Source organism: Bicyclus anynana, chromosome 6, assembly GCF_947172395.1.
Source record: "Bicyclus anynana chromosome 6, ilBicAnyn1.1, whole genome shotgun sequence".
Lineage (NCBI taxonomy): Eukaryota > Metazoa > Arthropoda > Insecta > Lepidoptera > Nymphalidae > Bicyclus > Bicyclus anynana.
In genome coordinates this window covers 15,543,184-15,568,567 of record NC_069088.1, presented here as the reverse complement: position 1 = coordinate 15,568,567, position 25,384 = coordinate 15,543,184, and positions in this window count along the sequence as shown.

The following is a 25,384-nucleotide window of genomic DNA, read 5'->3' as shown; positions in this document are numbered from 1 at the left end:
ATCTATGGGCCTTTTATGAAGGCTCAAAGTCACTCAGCTATGCTTGGAGCTTCTCGATATGGTTGGAGCTTGATCGAATCAGAAATTAGGAGATCCGTTGACGAACCATAGTCGCTGATAGCTCAGCGAGTCGCAAAGCTGAAGTGCGTAATAATCCTACCATAAGGTAGGGTTATGGAGGCCTTGGCGTGAGGATTTTTATGACTAATTAGGAGCTAAGACGTACTAGTACACTAGTGTGTCGTTAAAAATAAGCGAATAATGAATAAAAATAATTCTATTATTTATTGATCAGAAGGAAGAAATTCGTCACCAGGCAATTGACTTGCAATTCTTCTAAAATCCCAAAAAATAAAAAATACGCCTCATTTTAAGAAAATGGCCTGGACACAAAATAAGCTAGCTTTACCTACATAAGATTATATGAATATACAGTCTAGTCACGACTATCTCTTACAGAATGATTCAGTTTTATTGTTCAGCGATTTACACAACTTTTACTTATTCTAAAATATTAGTCAAGGTTACTATAAGATAAAATGAATCCATAAAATTTTGCGGTCTCGTTTCGCTCGTAATTTCGCCTTAATATTATTTTATCAAGTAACAGATGCTACGAACCGATATCGAATTTTAATCTGCGTACGCCTTCAAGTATGTGCCTTCAAGTGTGTACGTACCTTCGAGTCATGATCATGTTTCTGTCGTCTACTAAGTTGGTAGCTTGTAACTAGTAACCATCTAATTATTTGTAGTCCAGAGATTCCCAAACTATTTTTGTCTCGTGGGCCAAGTTGAAATATTGTTTTTGTTCTTTTTTTAATTCAAATCCTCATATAAATATTGTTTGTAACTTTACAACTCATATACCTAGAGGAGACTGAAACTTGATAATCAATTTATAGTAAATAGTAGACGTCACGCGGCTTCACCCGCGTTGTTCCCGTAGGAATACGGGAATAAAATATAGCTTATAGCACTGTAGCTTCCCAACAGTGAATCAGTGCCGTGTAGAAACCAAAAGGGGTGTGGATTTTCATCCTCCTCCTAACAAGTTAGCCCGCTTCCATCTTAGACTGCATCATCACTTACCATCAGGTGAGATTATAGTCAAGGGCTAACTTGTAAAGAATAAAAAAAAAAAAAAGTTCAGTAATTTTGTACCCTAATCAATGCAAACTAACAATCAAATCTTTCCTCTTTATAGTATTAGTATAGATTATTAGGAGGGAGGCCTGGCTATGCAAATTGGCAGTACACGTAAAATAGGCTAATAATGATGAATGGTAAAAATCAATTTATTTTTACTGATCATTAGAGAGAGAGTATTTATTTTATTCATTCTGTTCTCATGAAGTTTTAAATTACTCTCGTGATAGTCGGATAATTTGGTCACGGCTCGCGGCTGTAAAAGTTATTTAAATAATGCTGTATTTATCAATCCGATGCGACTACGAACAATGTCAAGTAATTTGTCCATTTTAATAATCTTTACTTTAGTTTTATTGCTTATTTTTTGGGGTTTTTCTATTATTTTTATATTGCATTTTGGTTGGTCGACCCCCGAGGACATCAAACGGGGTGCAGGGAGCTGCCGGATGCTGGCGGCTCGAGACCGATGTGTTTAGCAGTCCATGCAAGAGGCCTATGTCCAGCAGTGGACGTCCATCGGCTGATAATTATGATGATGATGATGATGATAATGATGATGATGATGATGATGATGATGATGATGATGATGATGATGATGATGATGATGATGATGATGATGATGATGATATTGCATTGTAGAATGAGCCATAATTGCCCAATGGATATGAGTTCTGCTTTCAACTCGGAGGGTTGAAAATAGGTTTGAATCCAGCCCGGGGCATGCACCTCCAGCTTCTCAGCTATGTGCATTTTAAGAAATTAAATATCACGTGTCTCTAACGGTGAAGGAAAAACATCGTGAGGAAACCTGCATACCAGAGAATTTTCTTGATTCTTTACATGTGTAAAGTCGATCCGCATTGGGCCAGCGTGGTGAACTATTAGCGTAACCCCTCTCATTCTGAGAGGAATGCTCGTCTGTGAATGACTGATGATGATGATGATGATGATGATTGGTAGAACTTGATCCAAAATTAGTATAATAAAAAAATATAAATATCAGGACTGAAGTTCGTTTAAATGTGTCCACGAATCCTTCTCCCTTAACTCAACACAACAGCAGCCTTGATTGATGATTGTTATTAGCCGGCGGGTGACAGCGGACCGCGATTTTTTTTCATCCCCCTAATTGCATTTTGTCAACATCTTTTGAATTATTTTTTAGGCAAGTATTAAGTTTCCTTTCCAGCGTATTTTTTTGGACTATGAAGCTACGCCTAAGACAGTTTCTTACGATAAAAATGTTTTTTCTCGTGTCGATTTCTTTTTTTTTATATATACTGAATTATATTAACACTTAAAACCAACTTGGCTAAGTTTATTATTGATTTTTTCTCAGACCAGGATGCGTTTACACGTACTGGTATTTCATAGATTTTGTTCTGAATAAACTTATCACCAAATAAATTAGTGTAAAACGAATTGTTAAAATACAAAAAGGTATGGTGTCAATATGAAGTGATCGTACATAAAATGTTCATTGATTGAAGAATAACTTAGGAAGTAATCTTTGTCAAACATTAGTGAAAAAATTCCACTAAATAAAATACACATAATGAAACATTAAATTAAAATTTCATACATTACAATCCACACTAGTTTTTGAATAGGTACAAGTAAGAAAATATTAAGTTATTCAAGTATTTTTGTATGAAGTTGTGTAGTTACAAGAAAGTCTCGGAGAGATTTAATTCAAGAAATTTTGCGGTCCCGTTCCTCTCATAATTTTGCTTAAATATTAATTAAGGGCGAGCGGGTTCAAGTAACAGATGTTACTAACCGATATTGAATCTTAATCTGTACGCGCCTTGCTCAACCCATAAAAGATTCTTATAAACGTAAAATAATATAGTAGATTGAGTAATTATAAAATAATTGTGTTATTATTGTATTACAATCTAATAAATATATTATAAGAAGATAATCCTTAATGATAAGATGCTTGGAGGCCGTTGGATCAGCTTCCACCTTCACACAGGAAGTATTACTATACGAAATTGTAATGTTGTCATCAATTGTAAATAATAATGTTGTATGATTTTTTTTAAAAAGAGCAACTGTTGAGTTTGTTACCGGTTTCTTTTCAGCAGAACCTGCCTTTCGAACCGATGATAGAATCTTTACAAATAGTCAACTGACGTATCAAATGTGCTTGTAAACTGAGCCTACTTAAAATAAATGAATTTTGAAAGAATGATGATGAAAATAAAAAAAAAAAATGCTGATAATTAAAATATATCTCCAATTATCCAGGAACCCTTTTTGTGATATTAATTATATTATTGTGATATTAATTACGAACAAATACTGGGCGCACAGAGAAATAATGAAAGGATCTTACCCACTAAATCTAAAAAGAACTCTATTTGATACATGTATCCTCCCCTGTCTAACTTATGCTTGCCAAACATGGGTTCACACCAAAAATATTAGTAATAAAATCGTGACATGTGAAAGGGCGATGGAGAGGAGCTTACTGAACTTAAGAAAAATTCAAAAGGTAAAAAGCAAAGACATTAGACAGAAGACAAAACTAACTGACGCATTAAAATACGCCTTAAAACTGAAGTGGAAGTGGGCTGGACACGTCTCAAGACTAACAGACGATCGATGGACATTAAGAACTACCGCGTGGCCTGAAAATATGTCGTTTTGTGTGGTCGCTGAATATGGGGCTCATGAGAAGTTTCAGAATCATTCAGCGGGCGATTAATTTATAAGCTATTTATTATCACGCTAAGACCAATAGGAGCGGAACATCATGTATATAAAAATGTAGTTTAATCATCACTCACTACTTTATCTTACACATAGCTACATATACCTATATGTAAGCTAAAGAAAACTGTATAAAAGAAAACAAAGTAGGAAACTGTAAGGAACACCGACTATGACTACGATACCATACAGACCCAATGCACTTTCCACACACGTTTCACTCCACACGGATACGACTAACACAACAAATTGCAAAGAATTCCTTTGCAATTGAGTATTGTGGAGTCAACGCTTCCCGCACCTCGTACGTATCCGGTGTCGGGAGATGCACCGGGAGTAGCAGATACTGTATCCGAAATAATATTACAGATAAAAATACTGTGTGAATTTTCAGCAGCAACATTTGCAACTTATAGTATGATGGAAGTGCCTGTATCGGCCACACCTACCTCTTAATGAAGATTGAAATGGGCAACGGGCAGAGCCTAACCCCATATGTAAAGAATAGTGTACAATAATCAAATTGCGCGTAAGTTATTACGATAAATCCAACTTTTAATTTTATATATATTTTTTATGTAGGAGGCCGTTACAGGCCAATAAAAATCCGATGCTAATATCGTAACCTAACAGTTTTAATTTTATAAATTCAATCATTTTGGCAACTAATATTTCACGACCGATTGGTGCATTTTTTTTTCTGTACAGCTTGAGTTTCTGATTTTTCTATAACTTTTTTTATTTTCGTAAATAAAGAAGTTGATCTATCATCGAGATAAAACTCACGAAAAATTAACTTTTTAGTAATCAGAGGGCCTAGTGGCAGTTTGATACTCTTACTGTCACGTTACGTAAACGCGAATTTCTAAGGAATTGAAACAGCGCCATCTAGTGGCACTACTGCACAACTGTCTCAATTCCATATAAATTCAACTCATAGGCCAAGATGCCTCAGCCCCGAAAGGGGCTGGAAGAAATCACCGGGTAGCAAGTTCCCCTGCGTCTTACTCGGGCAAGGAGGCAAAGCCTCGAGGCCCGTACCCCCTCACCCCAAATTTGCGTAAACGTCAACGTGATAGTAACAGTATGAAAATATTGAAAACTCCCACTAGGCACACAGATGTAAAAAATGTTTAACGGATCCCTGATTAACCGTACTTATGACAGACATAGGCTGATTTTTCAGCCTTTAAACAATGAGGTAAGTCTAGTGATTGCAGGCTCTTAGTCCATTTAGTATGGACAAGGGAGATGCAGTAAAACCGCAACGCTTCCCATTGTAGAAGATACTAATAATTGGAACAATTAAAATAATGTTTGTTCTACTAAACCAACAATTAAATTAAATTTCCGATATAATACTAGGAAATCTTAAACAAAAACCTTCACATTTTAATTGGAGCAAACAGTAGCAAGCTCCTCGTTGGAACACTTTTATGTTATTAGACGCTTTAAATAACAGCTGCGGTGTTCTCGATAACAATATAAGTGGAATTAATTTATTCATGAGTTTATATTTGTTTTCAATTCGATCAACGGAAGTTTTACTTTAAAAGTGTTTATGAAGTAAACAGAAGTAAATGTTTATGTTGAAATATTTCATTTGAATTATTTAGGAGGTTTTGTTTTTCTGTTTTATTGAAAACTCGTAAACATTATTATTCATCATTAACAACCCATATTGGGCTCACTATTGAACACGGATCTCCTCTCATGAGAGGCGTTAGACCTTAGTCTACCACACCGGCCCAATGCGGATTGGCATACTTCACACACGTAGAGAATATATACATACTTCACACATATAAAATGTATGAAAGCTACAGGATATATGCCGGTAGCGGCTTTTTGTGGTTGTGACCGGTGAGCCTTAATTTCTTTGAAGAAATAATTGTTTAATATCGCATAGCCTGATCCAGAACTCGAACTTATGTGAGGCAATCATCAGCAAACTATTTTCATTTCACCACTACCTTAGTGCTTGCAAGGAAAACATCCTACGCAGCAGGCACTGTGTCTATCAACTTAAGCAAACTTGTTGGACCTCCTAATACTGTAACGACATCATCAACCGCGCCCTTCATACTAGAACACAGCAATGATGTTTGGCAGCAAAACTAAGTATGGCGGTGGTCTTTCCCCGGACGAGCTCTGTCGCAAAATGCTTAAATCTTTCGTTTCTAGAAATAGTCATGATAAATTACCATAAAGAGCCAATGTCTACGAAGGTTCGATATCCACCAGTCTCATATAATCGCTGTCGCGAATCTCAATTTACACGTGTTTGAGATAAAGCGAAACTATGAATAAATTCTGAGCTTCCAATTCCACGCAAGCGCTTTTCATTATTGACGATAAGTTGGAATCGAATGCGGTGCACCCAGCGTAGTTATATTACGGATTCAGACGTATTACATAACTTTGCTACCGACTAATGTTAACCAAACTAAATTAACTAAGCAACAGAAAAAGCTGGAACCGTTAGGTAGCTCAAGTATGCCTCTCTGACCGAGAGACATTTATTTGTTCCTTTTGTCAAGGAGATCCTTAGGCACTACCAAAAATATCTCCGAATTATTCTTCCGCGGTTGACATTATTACCTGATGACACATATGAATACCAAATCCAGTTTTGAATTTCATGTGTATTGTGTCATTGTCATTCCAACTCAGTGGAATGGCTTAAATTGTCTCGTTTTATCTCAACCACGTAGAAATTAAGCGTCACTCGACACTACGAAAATCTTCTTAGAAAATCACATTTCTATTACAAAAAACTGCATCTAAATCGGTTCATCAATTTAATTACTACAATGCTACCTACCGATATAAAGATAAACCGATACATAAAGACACACATTCAATTTATCACACATTTAAAAGCTTGCAATCCTTTATTTACAGGTATAACAAATACAAAGTAAGAATTTCATACACTATTATCGTATAATTGTCATTCCAGCTCACTAGAGTGTCTTAAAATGCATTCCTAATATCGTTTTATCTCAGCCACGTGAAAATTAAGTGTTTTTTTTTGTTTTATATTCTAAAACACTGCATCCAAATTGGTGTAACACTTTTAGTATTACAATGCAGACAGACACAAAGATAAAACGACATATTCTTAAAGTAACACGTTTAAAAGCTCGCAAATTGCAATCCTTTACCTAACAAATGGATAATGAATACAAAATACGAACTTCATACTCGATTATCGTATCATTGTCATTCCAGCTCGCTAGAGTGGCTTGAAATGTATTCATAGTCTCGTTTTATCTCAGCCACGTGGAAATTGAGTGTCACTTGTCACTACAAATATCTTTTTTGAAAATATACTTTATATTATATACCTAGCACTGGATCAAAACTGGTTTAACTTTAGGTATTTACATTTAGTCATATATTAAATTTATAATACGTTTAAAAGCTCGCAAATTGCAATCCTTTACCTAACAAAGGGATAAATACAAAATACGAACTTCATACTCGATTATCGTATCATTGTCATTCCAGCTCGCTAGAGTGGCTTGAAATGTATTCATAGTCTCGTTTTATCTCAGCCACGTGGAAATTGAGTGTCACTCGCGACTGCAGAATCATTATATCACAGCGTGGCGGGCATCGGAACGGCAATGCATACCTTTTTCTGTATATTTATTATAATGTCTGTCTAGTAGCATTAATGGGATTTCTTCGTATCGAGTGTCACTACTCGAATGCAAAATGAATATAAATTATTTATGACTCCGACTGTACTTGTGTTGTGATATCAAAATTAAAATATAAACTAAATACGTTAGGAGTAGGTACTTACTACTTTTTTTTTATTATACTTTACAAGTTAGTCCTTGATTACAATCTCACCTGATGGTAAGTGATGATGCAATCTAAGATGGAAGCGGGCTAACTTGTTAGGAGGAGGATGAAAATCCACACCCCTTTCGGTTTCTACACAACATCGTACCGGAACGCTAAATCGCTTGGCGGTACGTCTTTGTCGGTAGGGTGGTAACTAGCCACGGCCGAAGCCTCCCACCAGCCAGACCTGGACCAATTAAGAAAACCTCAATCGGCCCAGCCGGGGATCGAACCCGGGACCTCCGTCTTGTAAATCCACCGCGCATCCCACTGCGCCACGGAGGCCGTCAAAACTACTAGTACCTATTTCAATAAATTGTTCTGTGATATTTTTTTTATTCTTTACGTGGGTTATTTTTGTAAAATTAAAATTTTTAAAATTTTCTGTAGAATCATATTTTTTTTGGTGACGGGACTTTATGGACTCGCTTTTATGAAAGAAAAACTGTAAAATGTAACGAAATTTTCTCTTTGTTGATTTAACATCCTGTCAATCAAAACCGAATAAAGTAAATAAATAACACCAAAAGAACTATTTTAGCGAGGACCACCTTTACAACAAGCAAAAATATAAAAATCATTGAAAAATTCTTTAAGAGATATAGATTTACCGAAAAAACAATGGATTAACTTGGTTTTTCTCTATCCATAATATTGAAAGTCAATTTTGAAAACTGTAACTCTAAAAGTGAAGGATTTTCCATACAAACTTTCAACCCGTATTTCTATTTTTCACCTTGATCGGTTCAGCCGTTTAGCCGTGAAAACAGACAGACTGACTTTAGCATTTATAACATTATGTACCCATAGATAACTTCCATATATAACGCAGTTAAATTTAACAGATCAAGTTTACCTACCTATCTAACTGGAGTGCACTAACCGCATATGAAATGCAATGGCGTAATCCCATAGTTGGCTAAAGCATTGCAGTTGAGCGTCGATTTCGCTTAAAACGTTTTTCATTTCAATCCTGTCACTTAAGCGGAATCAAATTTCATGTAGCTGAGATTAAAGCACCTAGGCTATGAATACATTTCAGCGAATTTACTGCGTTGGAATTACAATGAAACTATTTGAATGACGACTTCGAATATTCTCATAATATCTCCATTTTCTGATGCATATGAATAATGATTTTAAAGGAAAATTTATATAATCTTTAAAATATCTTAATAAACGTGAAAGTTTGTATGGATGTATGTTTGTTTGAATGTTTGTTACTCCTTAAAGCGGCTACTGCTCAAACGATTTGGCTGAAATTTGGAATGGAAATAGATTTTACTCTGGATTAACACAAAGGCTACTTTTTACTACGATCTCGCTTGGTGGTAAGTGATGATGCAATCTAAGATGGAAGCGGGCAAACTTGTTAGGGGTAGGATAAAAATCCACACCCCTGTCGATTCTACACGACATCGTACCGTAACGCTAAATCGTCTTTGTCGGTCCATCCAACCGGGGATCAAACCCATGACCTCCGTCTTGTAAATCCACTGCGCATACCACTACGCCACGTAGGCCGTCAACATTTGCAATGCCAGGGCCAGTCCTCTAATGTAGACAGGCGGACAATTATAATGATTTAGGGTTTATTTATGATATACATAATATAATAACTAACGAACGTCTGCAACTCCGTTTGTGTGAAATTTTGTTTTTTACAAATCTCACAGAATCAATGGATTTATCTGAGATAAAAAATAGCGATAAGCTTCGTATTTATCTGTATACAGAATGTCATTTCAATCGGTTTAGTGGTTTAGCTGTGAAAAGATAACAGACAGACAGACTTACTTTCGGATTTCAATATTATGTATATGGTTGGGTAAAAATTAAAAAAATATATATTTATCAACTTTATGCATAAAATAATATTATGCAGAAGATTTGCATAAGAGGCCCTTGTGCGGTCCTACAACATACCCTCAAGACTTGCATAAATCATGAGCTCATATCACACTGCTAGTAGCACTCGACGGCTCTATCAGTTTACATAATGTATAATATTATATACCTTTATACGTGAGACATCTTTGCTTGGCATTCTAGCGAGTTCTTTACAAAAATAAATTTAGACTGTCTTGAATTTAGTTGTACAATTTAGTTTAGCATCTTGCTGAAAGTTATTTTTTATTAACCGACTTCAAAAAGGAGGAGGTTCTCAATTCGGTCGGTATTTTTTTTTTAATGTATGTACACAGATTATTTTACTTTTAAAATTGCATCAATTTTGAATTGATTTCATTGAATAAAAAGTCCGAAAGTTTACGTCGTATATTAAGTAAAAATTATAATTAATTTGTTATAATAAAGAAATGGTTTTAAGGAAAGTTGTAAGTCTCCTCAAGCAAGTAAAGTTACAAGTTTTAATAGCTCGCAAGGCTTTTTTAAGTCTAACGGGAAAATAATTGTAATATTACCTATAGACTGAGTTGTCAAATCACGCCCAATTTGAGAAAAAGCCACAAAAGAACTATGTATAATTTTATGCCCTGCGATTTCACCCGCCTAGTTCCCGTTCCCGATAAAATGCGAGGATAAAATAGTATATGACACTCACAAATAACGTAGCTTTCTTGTGGTAAAATAATTTTCAATATCGGTGTAATAGATTCAGAGATTACCCCTCTAAAACACCGCAAACGTTATCTCTTTATATTATTAGTATAGATTAATTAATAAAAAAAATACTTTAAGTTTACAAATAAAGTTTTATCTCTAGACCAAAGTGAACGACCTCTAAATAAACCCCTACTATCTACCTCTGAGCCAGTTTAAGAGCAAGATACCATTCCGACGTTATAAAGATCTTATTGCTGGACTAGACGATCTCGATTAAAGTAAAGATAAGCGAAAATGAACAAAATTTAACCGTTTTATTGTGCTGCATCCAAAGTACTCCCTCGGAGTTGAACCTTTTTTGTCTGAAGACGGTGTGAACGACCAAAAAACCGAGAACCTTTTAACGATTCAAAGCGATAGCAATGGGATTAAAACTTTCTCTGCTAGGCACGTAACACGTTTATCTCTGACAGGTGTCTTATCTAGACTTATAAGGTTACCTGAGCCGTCTCTTGATTATGATCTCATTTAGGTCCATTATTTTCGAAAAACTGATTTCCAATGCTGCTAGTATTGGAAAAGGAAAGTATTAAGCTCTCATTTATTTATTTGTTCTTTTTTAAAATCTTTAAAAGAGTACTCAAGTCATAAAAATATAATGCAAAACACTATTAAAATTTTATAAAAAAAACCAACCCTCCCGCTGCGGGACATTAGAGTGCCCAAGCAACCGGCGGTCAGGGCTCCAGAGTCAGAAACCTTTTCACAATACGCGCCGTTTCAATAATCACTGCCTTCTGTATCCAACTCTTGATCCAACATAAAAAAGTATTTAGTATTATTACTGTGACTTCGCTCGAACATTATACAAAAGCCGAGAGTTAGTCAACAGGGATGGAGTATTCCTTCTATTAGCCCATAGGTACTTAAGTGTATAGTATACTTAAGTATGGTACAACTATAGAACATAATCGCTTTGATTTGCAACGGGATATCATAAATAATTATGTACCTAATTGGAACACTTCTTCGTTGCAACTGGTAAAAGGAGATATTATGGCATGCAAAATACATGTGAAAATGCTTAAACGGTTGAGCAGAAATAAAATAATAAGTGTAAATATTTGCTTTTTTCTCATCATATCTCATGATGAAAAAGAAGACACAAAACACCTATTATAATTGTAAAGTTTCAATGGATATATTGTACAAAAACAATTCACACATTTTCTTACATACAACGCACGCCATATTTATGAAATTATTATTTCCTATTTTAAACTTTATACAAACTATTTACATATTTTATTTTCAATACATTTAATGTGTATACATTTGACCAGATAAATTTTCATTTCAAAAATTTCATTTGACAAATAATTTATTTAGTATAACGACTGACATTAAAACATTTGTTAAATATATTGCTCGGCTAACCAAACAAACCAATCGGTATTTTACAAATACCGATTACACATTTTATCATTGCAGTAATTCATTCAGTAATAATTAAAAATCTATTTTAAAACAGACTGTTTAGTGATATAATTTAAGTATTCTACGTCATTCCAGAATGGCTGAATAGATTTTGATGAAATTTGGCATGAAGATAGATAAAGTCTGGATTAGCACATAATTATGCTACTTCTATCCTAATTTCCCACACACCTTTTGCACCTCCAACTTTTCAGTTATATGCATTTTAAGAATTTAAATATCACGTGTCTCATACGGTGAAGGAAAACATCGTGAAAAAACCTGCATACCAGAAAATTTTCTTAATGCGAGTGTGAAGCCTGCGAATCTGCATTGGGCCAGCGTGGTGGACTATTGGCCTCTCATTCTGAGAGGAGACTCGAGCTTAGTAGGGAGCCGAGTATGGGTTGATGATCAGTATACAAAACCTTGAATCTTTATTAATTTAGTAAGTGCAATTACAAGACAATCGTTAACTGTACAATGAATAAAATAACTATATAACTACTTATAAACAATTTACTAACTACGTATTATAATAAAATTACAAATTATGAACGTTACATATTCGTAAGTAACAAACTTACGATTTTATGTTATTAGGAGTATATGTATAGTGTGTATTGACTTTTACTGACTGAAAATGAGAAAAATAATGATTTACCGTAACATTTTTCCCGTATTCGGTCTCAGGGAATAGGTACTAATTAGTTCTTCGAATTCCATTCTGTGCGCCTCTACCTCGTTACGACCCGACCTAGACCTTGAGAACTAATTGGGTCCACAGAAAGGTAATGAGATTTTTCTTCAAACGCGAAACGTTACGTAGCAAGTAAATGATTAACGACTCACTTTAAATTCGTACATTAAATATTAATTAGTACGAATTTCGTTTAATTAAGTCCATTTTAAAAGTATCTACAGATGGCTTTCAGTACTAAATGTATACATTAAGCACTCTCTCATTGATGTAGTAATTAAGTAATGTGGCTGCAGATCATGAAACCTTGAGTTCGAGTCCTGGGTCTAAGTAACAAGTATTGAGCTTCACTTCATCCAAAAACTTACAGAAGCTGCTAGGAATAGAGAAGTTGGGATATTACTCCCTCGGAGAGCAGGTTAAGCCATCGATCCCGTTCATTATTATCAGTAGGTACGCCTCGATACGACCAACGGCATATATCGTAAACAGAAATAGACAAAAAGTCGACACAATGAAAGAGATAGCTGTATTTTCCATTGCGCCTTCTATTTCTATTTGAATTTTGTCTATATCTCTTCACGAAATTATCTATTGGCCGCATGTTAGTGCCAGTGATCTTAGAGTGAGCTAATAAAAATTCTGATGATCTTATGTCCCATGTCAAGTTTTTTAAAACTTTCCAACTAGTTAAACAAATTGTGTTTAGTACAACAAAATGTAATTGAAACTACATCTTTTACGATAGAAATCGTACTTTTAAATGTTTCGTTTAATTTAGCACTGTAGCTATAATTCCATTTTGTTATTAATTAAAGGCCATGTGGTGCTAGCAGCAGATGTTTCCAACCGATATCGAGTTAAAGATTGGAATATTCTAATTAAATTGAAAAGTTCTGTTCAAATTAAAAGTTTTCGATCACCTCTCGAACCATCTTGGATGGTTGGTCTTCAATGCAAGACATATCTTGCTAACTGTTGCCTGTGAAATTGTGAAATTACCTGCAGGAAATTTCAGTTATAAAATTCAAATACAAAAATTGAACATCGATGCATTATTCTGTTAATGCTTAGTCTTGATTTAATTTATGAGCATTATAATAAATAAGTAAATACATATTTATTAAACATCAATGCGTATACTTATATGTAATTTAAAACGTCTGTCCGTGCTTTCAAAATAACTGTACTTTCTTTCTGTTTGTCCGGGCTATATTTGGAACTGATTTTCATGGGACTGGAAGAGGAGATTATTGAGCAACATTGAAAAATCCATGGTTTTTATCCATCAAACCATGGTTACCACGAACTTGTTTACAACAAAATTTTCCGTTGTGCTAGTTCATAATATACTCTTCTATCTTGGTCTACTTGATCGTCTACAATCTTGAGCAGTTTAATGTACTTTTCGTAATTTCCCCCTTTTCTCACATGGCGTTTTATTAAAAAGTTATTCCACGTAATTGAATATGGAAACGACCAATATTTATTTTAAAAGAAAAATATTTTATATATGATAAATTCTGTAACAAAATTTATGGTAACTTCAAGCAGTATATTGAAAAAACCGGACAAGTGTGAGTGGGACTTGCCCACCTAGGTTCTGCACTAACCTTTCTTCTTCTTAAATCTTAGAGATAAATAATTCATGTTTTAGCTTATAGCAATGAAGCTCGATGATGTGATACGAGTAGGTACCTCACATGAAACGATAATTCCACCCAAAATTTGGATCACGGTACATTGCGCCTTGTATATTAATGATTTTACTAGCGGACGCCAACGACTTCATCCACGCGAAAATCAATGTAAACTTTCAACCCCTATTTCACACTTTTTTTTGCTCCAAAGTCCCATTTACCATTATTACAAATTTCAATTTGATCGGTTGAGCCGTTTAGCTATGAAAAGGTAACAGACAGACAGACAGATAGACTTCCTTTCGCATTTATAATATTAGTATAGATTGCAAATTTCAATTGCTTTTCACAGCTTTAGGCTTACAGAAAGCATCTTATAAATTTTGATTCTTTTAGTAATAGTGTTAAAATATAAGTATTTTGTAGCATAAATTCTGTTTATTTTTTACGTTAAATTAGAAGTCCGATGTTTACACAGCTTCATATAGTATAAATTTTAACTGTAAACATCCTCTAGTGCTCGAGATCAAGGGACTTGACAGACAAACCGCCTGATAGACGGCAAACAAATTGATTCTACAAAGGAAGAAGACAGAAAAAAAAGAAGAACTTCTTTTTTATTTCTTTCTTTGATTCTACAAGGGTTTCGTTATTCCTTTAGGACGGTACGGAACCCTAAAAATGGTGTACCATAAAATAATAGGAGTAGGTACTATGTTTACTCTATTTAATATGAAGATAATCTTGGATTTATGGGAGCAATCGCAAATGTAATTTCGCTATCGCTTTCTGGAGATATATTGGTGAGGGAGAAACTGTAAATCTTTAGATGATTCGTATAAGAAAAAATACCTATAATAAGTAGATGTTTTATTTATTCAACGAAATGTCCACAGGCTTTATTGATTCTGACATAGAACAGCTAACCTTGATCTCCGAAAAACTTCGCAACTCCGGGCTTTTATTTAAAAAAGTATAAAAAAAATACTATAACTATTCTGATATTTTACAAAAGTATACTGAATATTGTGTTTTTGATATTGTTCTTAAAAATAAATGGATGCTGTGCATTAGTTTATAACATAGTGTGTAGTCGCAGGATTCGTAAGCCGTTGTACCCAGAAATGAGAGCCCTTGACGCATCGCCACGCTATGATAAGTACGCTTGTGTGCGTGTCGGCGAGTGAAATTAGCTTAGAGCTACGTTACACATGCTCATTTCAAGCACGAAAGCATGCTACTATTGAGCAGTTGCTACTTATTAGCATGTGTATCGCAACATTGCTAATAATGAGCATGCTTATTTCGAGCTTGCTCAAGAATCAACAGTCGTGCGATTTATGAGAGGCGTGCTTTTAGCGCGTCTGAACAGGTTTGCTTATTGAGTATGTTAGTCGATCAGCATTGCTATTCTGTATTCTCTTCACCTTCATCTCTCCCTGTCTAACACGATACTATAGACAGAGAGCGATAGATACAAATTAGCACGTGTAATTGGAATGTTTGTTTTGTAACTAGGCTATCACAACTAAAATATTTCTATGATACAATGAATTCGTCTAGATTGGTTCAGTGATAAATAGTTTACAAACAAAACAAACATTTTCGCATTTATAATATTAGTATGATAACAATTCTTCTTCTAGTTATGCATATTATTATATGGAATTCTTTGTTTAATAAACAATTTATACAGGAACTTAAAATTGTGCTCATTAGCGCTGCATTGTTTCGTTTTAATGAAAGAATTATTTTCCAGCCGCAACCTTTTTTTTGGCTTAAGATTCAATGAGTTTTGTTTCGCTATAATAGGATTAAAATAAAGCTAAACAGACTTCAATGTGACGCTGATTTAAGTAGGTAGTTAGCAGTAGCAAAGGATGGAATTTTCCTTCAAATTCCTGTATTTCATACAACCTTACTTACCTACATATATTAAATTTTCACACACATATACATGTATATATGAATGTATATATATATATATATATATATATATATATATATATATATATTTAAAATGTATATATATATTTAAAATGTGAATCGTGAATCGGCATGTACGAGTATGAACTCTTCGCCGCAGATAGTTCGGTATTCTATTCAATCAGAAAATAAAAACTTTATAAAAAAACTTTCACACAATATTTTTCAATTGATTACGAGTTTCGCTATTTTTGTGTTTTTTCTTGTAAGCTATTTAATTTACAATAACGCACACCAAAAATATTTTACTTATCTTTGTTGCAAAGTGTGTAAGAAAGTTTCACGTCCAATGGATAAGCTTTTTGAACGAAATTTCAAAACATGAAAAAAAAAAAGCAATACTGTTCTTAATTACTATTTTTAAAAAAGTATTAAATTCATTGAATTTTTTTGGTATTTACTTCGAAATATTTGGCCCAGAGAATTAGTCTACAACTTTCTCTAAAGCTTTGCAATCATCTTAATGGTGCATGTAGACTAATCTATTTAAATATTCGGATCAAGGTACTGTTACACATGCTCTAAAATAGCATGCTAAAAACGTACTAGCTTGCATAGGCATAAATCGCACGACTGTTGATTCTTGAGCAAGCTCGAAATAACATTGTTGCGATATACATGCTAATAAGTAGTAACTGCTCAATAGTAGCATGCTTTCGTGCTTGAAATGAGCATGTGTAACTATAGCTTTATATTCGGATCACATCACCCTTGTTAAGTAGGCGGTTGTCAGTTCAAATCAACTAGTCAAAATGCGGGTGTTGACAGAATTACTTGTTTTACGTGGCTCGGTTCATAATTCCCTCGAACTCGTTAACGATTGCCTGACACTGTCTACTAGTTTAACCCGGAAATTAAAATAGGCAAGAATGTTAAAGGTGGATTACATTAATCTTGACTAAAAGATAACTCAATAAAGATAAATCAACTGCCTCATTGTTTTAGAGGCGCTATAGGTAAAAGGGTAGTTGACTCATATCAAATTTAATGTAAAGTATATTAATTTCGTATAGTACTTGGAATAAGGGTCCAAAATATACCGATTTTAATCAAAAATAGTAAAAGATTATTTTAAAAATAGATAACACGGCGTCAAAGCAGACGGCGTAAATCTAAAATTAAAATTTGGGACTATGACTCGAAAATATTTAATATATTTTTTTACGATCTATTAGAACGATAATGAACCATTTAAGACAGTTTAAAAAAAGTGTCAAATAGTCTATTGCGCAGCTAGCAATCACAATAAAAGTTATCAGCATATTATACAGTACCGTTCAGTAACAGCCCACCTAGATACAGGCCATAGGAAAGAGGATATAGAGCATAATCTTAACACGCTTCTCTAATGTAAAGTTTGTTTGTTTGTTTGATTGAACGCGCTAATCTCAGGAAAAACTGGTCCGATTTGAAAAATTCTTTCAGTGTTAGATAGCCCATTAATCGAGGAAGGCAAATTATTAGTAAGATATTTCGAGTCCTTATATGGCCTACGACGAAAAGACAAATTTAAATATAAATGGACAACCTTTCAGTAAAGAATAAGAATACCTCCTTGGAATATACAAACTATCATTGATATTGGACATTACGTTGTTATAATTTGCTTAGACACTGAATAAAGCAATCAAATTTTCCAAGAAACGACGGTACATACAGCAAGATTCTCGGAAGCATTCATAATATTACGATATTGCTGTAATACAAATATTTGAATTGAGTAGTTTCGAATCGTTCCATTTTCAAATTGGCTATTGCCGATGACACGATAGGAACTACTCTATTCTGATAGCTTGATAGACGATCGAAGAATATGGCTTCACGCGATTGCTTATAAATATGTGTCTAAAACGTATTAATTATAACTTAATCGCTCTTAGGCATGGAGCTGTAACGTCAAGAACTTGCCAATTCCGAGCTGTTAGCGAAATTTAAATAAAAAGAACAGCTCCACATACTAGACTATAACACATTTCAGAAGTGTCCCAAACTAGAACTCTAACCCCGGAACATGATCTGAAGCTTGAACACGTGAACGTGATCTCACCTGGTGGTAAGTGATGATGATGCTAAGATATAATCGGGCTAACTTGTTAGGAGGAGGATGAAAATCCACACCCCTTTCGGTTTCTACACGAAATCATACCGGAACGCTAAATGCTTGGCGGCACGTTTTTGCTGGTAGGTTGGTAACCAGCCACGGTCGGAGCCTCCCGCCAGTCAGACCTGGATAAATTAAAAAAACCTCGATCGGGCCAGCAGAGGATCTCCGTTTTGTAAATCCACCGCACATACCACTGCGCTATAGAGGCAGTAAATATAGGTAACTAGCGGACGCCCGCGACTTCGTTCGCGTGGAATTTAGTTTTTCACAAATCCCTCGGGAACCATGGATTTATCCGGGATAAAAAGTAGCCTATGTGTTAATCCACGCTACAATATTTCTCAATACCAAATTTCAGCTAATTCGGTTAAGTAACAAACATTCATATCATTAAAATCATCAGTTTTCGCAAATCTCGGGAAACCATCGATTTTTTCGGGTTAAAAAGTAGCCTATGTGTTAATCCAGAGTAAAATCCATTTCCATTCCAAATTATAGCCAAATCGCTTCAGTGGTAGCGGCGTTAAAGAGTAACAAACATTCATACAAACTTTCGCGTTTATAATATTAGTAGGAAGTAAAATAACGTTATGTCGGACTTCAACCCACTAAAACCCTGCAGTGTTCCAACTCGTCACCGATGACTGGGCCACGGGAACGTTTCTTAAGAGATCGTAACCCAGCCACTGCCACCCGTACATCAAGCTCTTTAGTATCACTGAAAGCTCATCGGGAATCTTTCGACTGATTGTGATCTGTGATGTGGTGGGTTAACCTGACCTCTGGACTAAGTAGTTAGTCCCATTTTTAACCGACTTCCAACAAAGGAGGATCTCAGTTCGACGCGTATGTTTTTTTTAATTTTTAATGTTTGTTACCTCATACCTTTGTCATTTATTTCCCATTTTGAATTGAATTCTTTTTTTCGCTTGAAAGAGTTACACTTCCAGATTGGTACCCTTTTCATTTTCATGAAAATTGGTTTGGTAATTTTGTGTTAAAATCAAAATAACTGAAAATACGTCTTAAAAGTCAGTTTAATTTTTATGTTGAAAAATATTTCTGTAGGTAAGGTTATTCCTTAGTAAACTATCCTTGATTACTGCGATCACCTAAATATAACGTACCTTTACGTATAATTTAACCCCAATATGTCACAGGGTCATCAAAACTGCTTCGAAAAACGCCAGTCTCGCATGGTAATCGTTGTTTGCATCTACTGTGTCTATACATGTAGAGAATAGAATTCCAATTTGCATAGTAATGGGAATGGAACCTTTATTGTGTTTAACCTATGAACTACTCGATGACCAGTAGATAACAGTGACGTCACACATATGAATATACATGAATATTCAATTTTCATTATCGCGCGTCACCGGGGTATTCGGTTTTATAAATTGACCCATGTATGGAATAGTTACACACACTCACGAACTTATTATTAATAAAACGATAATATTTCTAGATATACCGTACCGAGAAATTTTGACCATATTAAGTCTGACGCATTTATTTTCTGGGAATGTAGAAACATTGAGTCCTTTGAACTTTTTTTTAAATTAATATTTAAGATATAAATAATATGATTTATTTGTATCAAAAGCAGCGTATATTAAAATTACCTACTATTAATCTTAATCCTACTAATATTACAAACGCGAAAGTTTGTATCGATGTTTGTTACTCTTTAACGCCGCTACTACTGAAAAATTTGGCTGAAATTTGGAATGGAAATAGATTTTACTCTGGATTAACACATAGGCTTTTCATCCCGGAAAAATCCATGGTTCCCGAGGGATTAGTGGAAAACTATATTTCACGCAGACGAAGTCGCTGGCGTCAGTAGAGCTAGTGACTCTATGAGGCAGAGATACTACTCTAAATCGGCTTAATAGTTTACGCGATATACTAAATGTATTTAAATACTAAGTTACATACCAAACATTCATGACTGCTAATGACATACCTAACCATAATAACGTCTTTTTAAAGTCAATCAACGAAAGGATTTACAATTGTATTGTGTTTAGGTCAACAACATAACATGGTCAAAAAAATATCCATTTTTTTAATTTATTTAATAACCAGCGGACGCTCGCGACTTCGTCCGCGTGAAATTTAATTTTTCACAAATACCGCAGGAACCATGGATTCTTTAGGGATGAAAAGTAGCCAATGTGTTAATCCAGAGTAAAATCTATTTTCATTTCAAATTTCAGACAAATCGCTTCAGTAGCCGCAGCGTAAAAGAGGAACAAACATACTTACACACTTTCACACTTACAAACTTTCGCCTTTATAATATTAGTGGGATGTGATTTTTATTTATCTTTGATTTAAAAAGAGATTTTTTTTTAAGTTTATATTAATTCATTCATTCACGTTAATATTTTAATACGTAGACCATGTACTCGTATTAGCTGTCAAGCTCAAGACGAATTGCGATCATTATAAAGTCATAACTCACTCCTTACATATTTATTGTAGTCACATAAGGGCAGGTGAATCCTAACGACCCTTATGTAATCAACAACGCGTGACAAATAAGACGGAGGAAAATATGCCATTTCCTTTCGCCCTAATGGAAACTCTCGAGGAGGCCTCTTAAAGCACGTCCCGCTATAACGGGATATGAAAACAAAAACCCGAAATTTATTATATCTGACGCTAAGCTAAGAAGCCTGTTTTATTGGATTGCCGTATGATTATTGTTTCGATGCTTTGTTTTTATGTTTACGATTTAAAATATAAATTTGTTTCTCGCAAGGGATTTTTTGGATGCCTGATATTAATGACTCCTTTATGTGTGGGCTTGTTTTTTTGCTCTTGTAGCTTTTGTATCACGAGAATCAGACTTTAGATTATTGGGTTCAGTTCCTGGTTTGGGCTATAAAGATTACTGAGGTTCATAAATATTTATTTCCACACAAAAATGTCCTCTTGTCTCGTTTAGAACTTACAATATCTGAGTGTATTGAGATCGTCTTATTATGTCATTCTTGCCATTTGCGTCACTTGCGTTAGCTGTTGAGTCCTCCACTTACAGCAGAGAGTAAGCCTTTTGTCAAAAAAACGTCTTGCATTTAATACTGAACTTAAAATCTTCGAACATAATTGCACTTAAGATAAAGTTTAGACATTACAATTTTTTTTAAAAAATACGCACATATAGAAGTAATGGCATAAAGCGTCCATAATATACACCGGATGCCAAAAAAATTTCTGAAATCGAATCTTGTTCACATCACATTATCTTGATTAAATTTACGTTAGAATGTAGATTGAAATATAATTAGATCACGTTTCCAATATCTTACGGAGCGATATTATTCGGTTCATAAATTCCGCTCGTGAGTAATAGAGTCTCCGCCGTGTCAGGATTGTTGACAGCATACATTATGTGCGCTGTGATATACAGGAGCTGACGGAGCGTGGCCCGTACAATTACATCCGTTCATTCGATTAAAGACCGGTTATAAATTCATTGAATGAAAGGAAACTGAACTGTTTGACAATGTAATTTTTAGAATTTTTATTGGAATTAGTATGTGTAGGTCAAATTTTAGAAGTTATATAGTGCGACATCCAGACGTTCGATTGGACTCAATTGTTGACAGCATTCATGTGTACCGTGATATACAGGAGCTGAAGAAGCGTGGCTCATACAATTACATCCGTTCATTCGATTAAAGACCGGTTATAAATTCATTGAATGAACGGAAACTGAACTGTATGGCAATGTAAATTTTTGATTTTTTATTAAGTTAGTATGTGTGGGTCAATTCTAAGAAGCTGAATAAGAACAACTTCCAGACGTTCGTTTGGACTTAATTGTTGACAGCATACATTACTATTTTTTGTTTCTGATTGTGTAAGTGTAGTAGGCTCCTTAATGGGACGTCAGTGGGGTCACCGGGAGGGCGAGCGCAGAAGAATCATCTGATGAGGCCCGAAGGCAGAAGCAGAAGTTGTGGGTGGAACGACTTTCTAAGGTCGTCTCTTCTATGGCTCGGACCTCGACTTAAGAGGGCTATTTTGGAAGGGTGTTTTGGCCAGAGTGTATCTGTTTGGGTGCCGCCGAGATCGAGGGTTAAAAAATCCACGTCCGGGTGACGTCAGATATCAGATCTTCGCCGGTGAAGACGCTAGCATACATTATGTACCCGTAAAACTACATCCGTTTATTCAATTAAAGACCGTCTAAAAATTCATTGAATGAACGGAAGCAAAACTGTTTGACGAAGATTTTTTTTCATTTGTTACAGAACAATTGCTGGCATGTCTGATGATGAACTAACATGCTGACCATAGAAAAATCTTGTGAAGCTTCAACAATTCAGTGGTTCTCGGGCCGGATTCATCACCAAGAGGTGGTGGTTCGTTTCCGTTCGCAGTCTTTTCCGACTAATTCCGAGGAAATGGAAATATTGGTCATATTTAAAAGATATAGTAAAAATTCTTTTAAAAAATCTGTGCATCTGTACCTACTTGGTGCATATTAGAACAATTATACAAAAGTTCAAATAGAGTTTATTTAGTACGTAGTAGAAGAGATTAAATAATTCATTCAGAAGTTTTAGCCACAGAAAACAGCATAAATTGCAAATTATATAACTGCGAAAATTCGAAATGACGTCGGCTTCGTGACATTCAAATGAAAATTGAAAATTACGTATAAAATTATTACATTTGATTTTACGTTTTTATTTAATGTTTTGTTTCAAATAGATATTCATTCTGAATTACACAGTTTATTTTGTGCATCAAAATAGGATTTAATCTAAAATGGCATTAATTACGTCATACAATTTCTATTACATACACACTTTATTTTATAATATTGGACGCTTTGGTTGAATTAATTATTTAGTAAACTAATTTACGAGATGATTTGGGTTTTAGGGTAAACGAACCTTTTTATGTTTTGTTAACTGTGCATTCTTACTAGATTAGTAGCAAAAACTATTGAAGTACCTAATGGTGGAAGTAGAAAGCGCAATTGTTGTATAAATGTATTTCCGGATTAATTTGTATTTTAAATTAATAAGAAATCATATACGATACATTGCATAGCCAGAAACTGTCTATAAACCTGTCTGAGTTTGTTGTGGGCTCTTCTCGGACCAAGGCGCGTTTGGAACCCTCGTAACTTTAATTTTAAGTTTTCGAATAATTATTATCACCATTATCTTAAGTTTAATATTATTACCCGACGTTTCGAAAGAGCTTGTAAACTAAGCCTATTTGAAATAAATGAATTTTGACTTTGACTTTGACTTTATCATGGCAACTTGACGATTAAGAGTGTTCAGGATAATTCACTACCTTTGACTATGACAGTTGAGATATATGTTAGTTGACATAATATGAAATTGATATTCTACATAACAAATGTTTTCCGATGGCTAATGACAACCCTTGGTGGATATCATACAGTTGGTAGATAAATTTTCACAATTGATTTGATGTTTATTTTAATAGGTAGTTAATAAAGACCAAATTAGTGAAAAGGCCAACTGGACTTTTGTCTCTTCTAGTTAACGTAACCCAAACTATAGTAGATGTTATTATAGGTTGCATAGTATAGAAACATGGGCTGACTAACTTTGAACTTTTATAAAATATACAAAAATCTTTACAGACTCGTTCTTCAAACAATTTATAAAACTGACGTTGAAAAAAAGAGATTTTATAGCTAAAAAAAAATATAATTTGTAGGAAAATAAACGTAGCATTAAAACTCTTTGCCGAGTTTTATCTGCGTGCACTCTTTTGAAAGCAGAGTAATTACTCTATACAATTTTCTTGTTTTATTTCATTCACGTGTGAAATTCAATTTGTTCGCTTTGTCCATGTTTATTGTTACTCAGTTCACTTACACGCCTATACGATTGCAGGTTTCATTAAACGGATGAAAGAATGGTTTGTTTAATTCATTTATTTTATATTTATTTTTAACTGTCGTCTGTTGTTATTCAAAATTGCGATAGTAGAATTACAGGTACGTACGATACAAAAAAATATTTACGACTTCTACGAACTTTGGTTTTGTAGTAAAACAATTAATATAGAAGTTGCATCATGAAATTTTGAAAACGGCGTAAATACAAGTTGGATCAAAAATATTATTGAACTATTCAAGGTAAAAACATTATATAACTGATTTTTTTTATTTTATCTATACAAGTATCTTTGGTCAGAGATCGCTACAGAAAAGGGAAAACACAATTTTTTTAATCGTTATCTCGTACCTATACTCGTATTTGATGTAGCTTCTACGATTATATCTGATGGTGTATGGTAGATGGTAAGTTATAACTAGCCGTTATAATTTTCCATCTACCATCTATATATTAAAAAAAAATACATGAATATTAAAAAAAAATGGTGAATCAGACTCTTCAGACCATTCTTGAAAATTTGCAAATTTTGAGCACAAATCAATGTCTATTAGTCAATGATGTTAGAAGAAAAAAGAGGTAGACACGCGGACCACAAGTGACACGTTAAAACTATGCTAATTAGCAAACCTGAGCTCAGTCGCCACACTGTCATCGCACCGTTGACAGCGCCGCTGAAATTATTTTTGCGTGCCAGTTGTAAACATCGAATGTGGTATCTACCTCTTTTTTCTTCTAATATCATTCTTTTTAGTGACATTTTTCTTCTAACATCATTGCTTTTAATGACATTTTTGAGCTCATAAACCCTCCAAAAGAAAAACAATTACAGTTTGAAAGCACCTTTACCTGTGAACTACACGTTTGCATGTATAGCCAGTCGATTTTACACACCGAGCTACAATTTGCATAGAATTGTGGCTCAGCCTTTATGAGTGTTTACCCTATACAGTACATAGCCTATGTACGCTGTGGACTATATTTTGATAGCCTCTAGATAACGTTGTTGAGCATTCATGAATATTCAACTGTCAATATTTTACCTCTGCTATTGTGTTAAATAAAACGAAGTTTATTTGTAGAAACCAATATTTATTGTTGATTTTATTTGTTATAAAAAATACAAATTGAAAATATTTGGACGTTGTTTGTTGTTGATTTATAATGGATGTGATGTCCACTATTTTGTAGGGAACAGGGCTTTAATATAAATAATCAGTAAGCAGGAGTAGCGGTGGGAGTGGGGCGCCATCGTCGATACGTACACTTTTATTAGAACAGT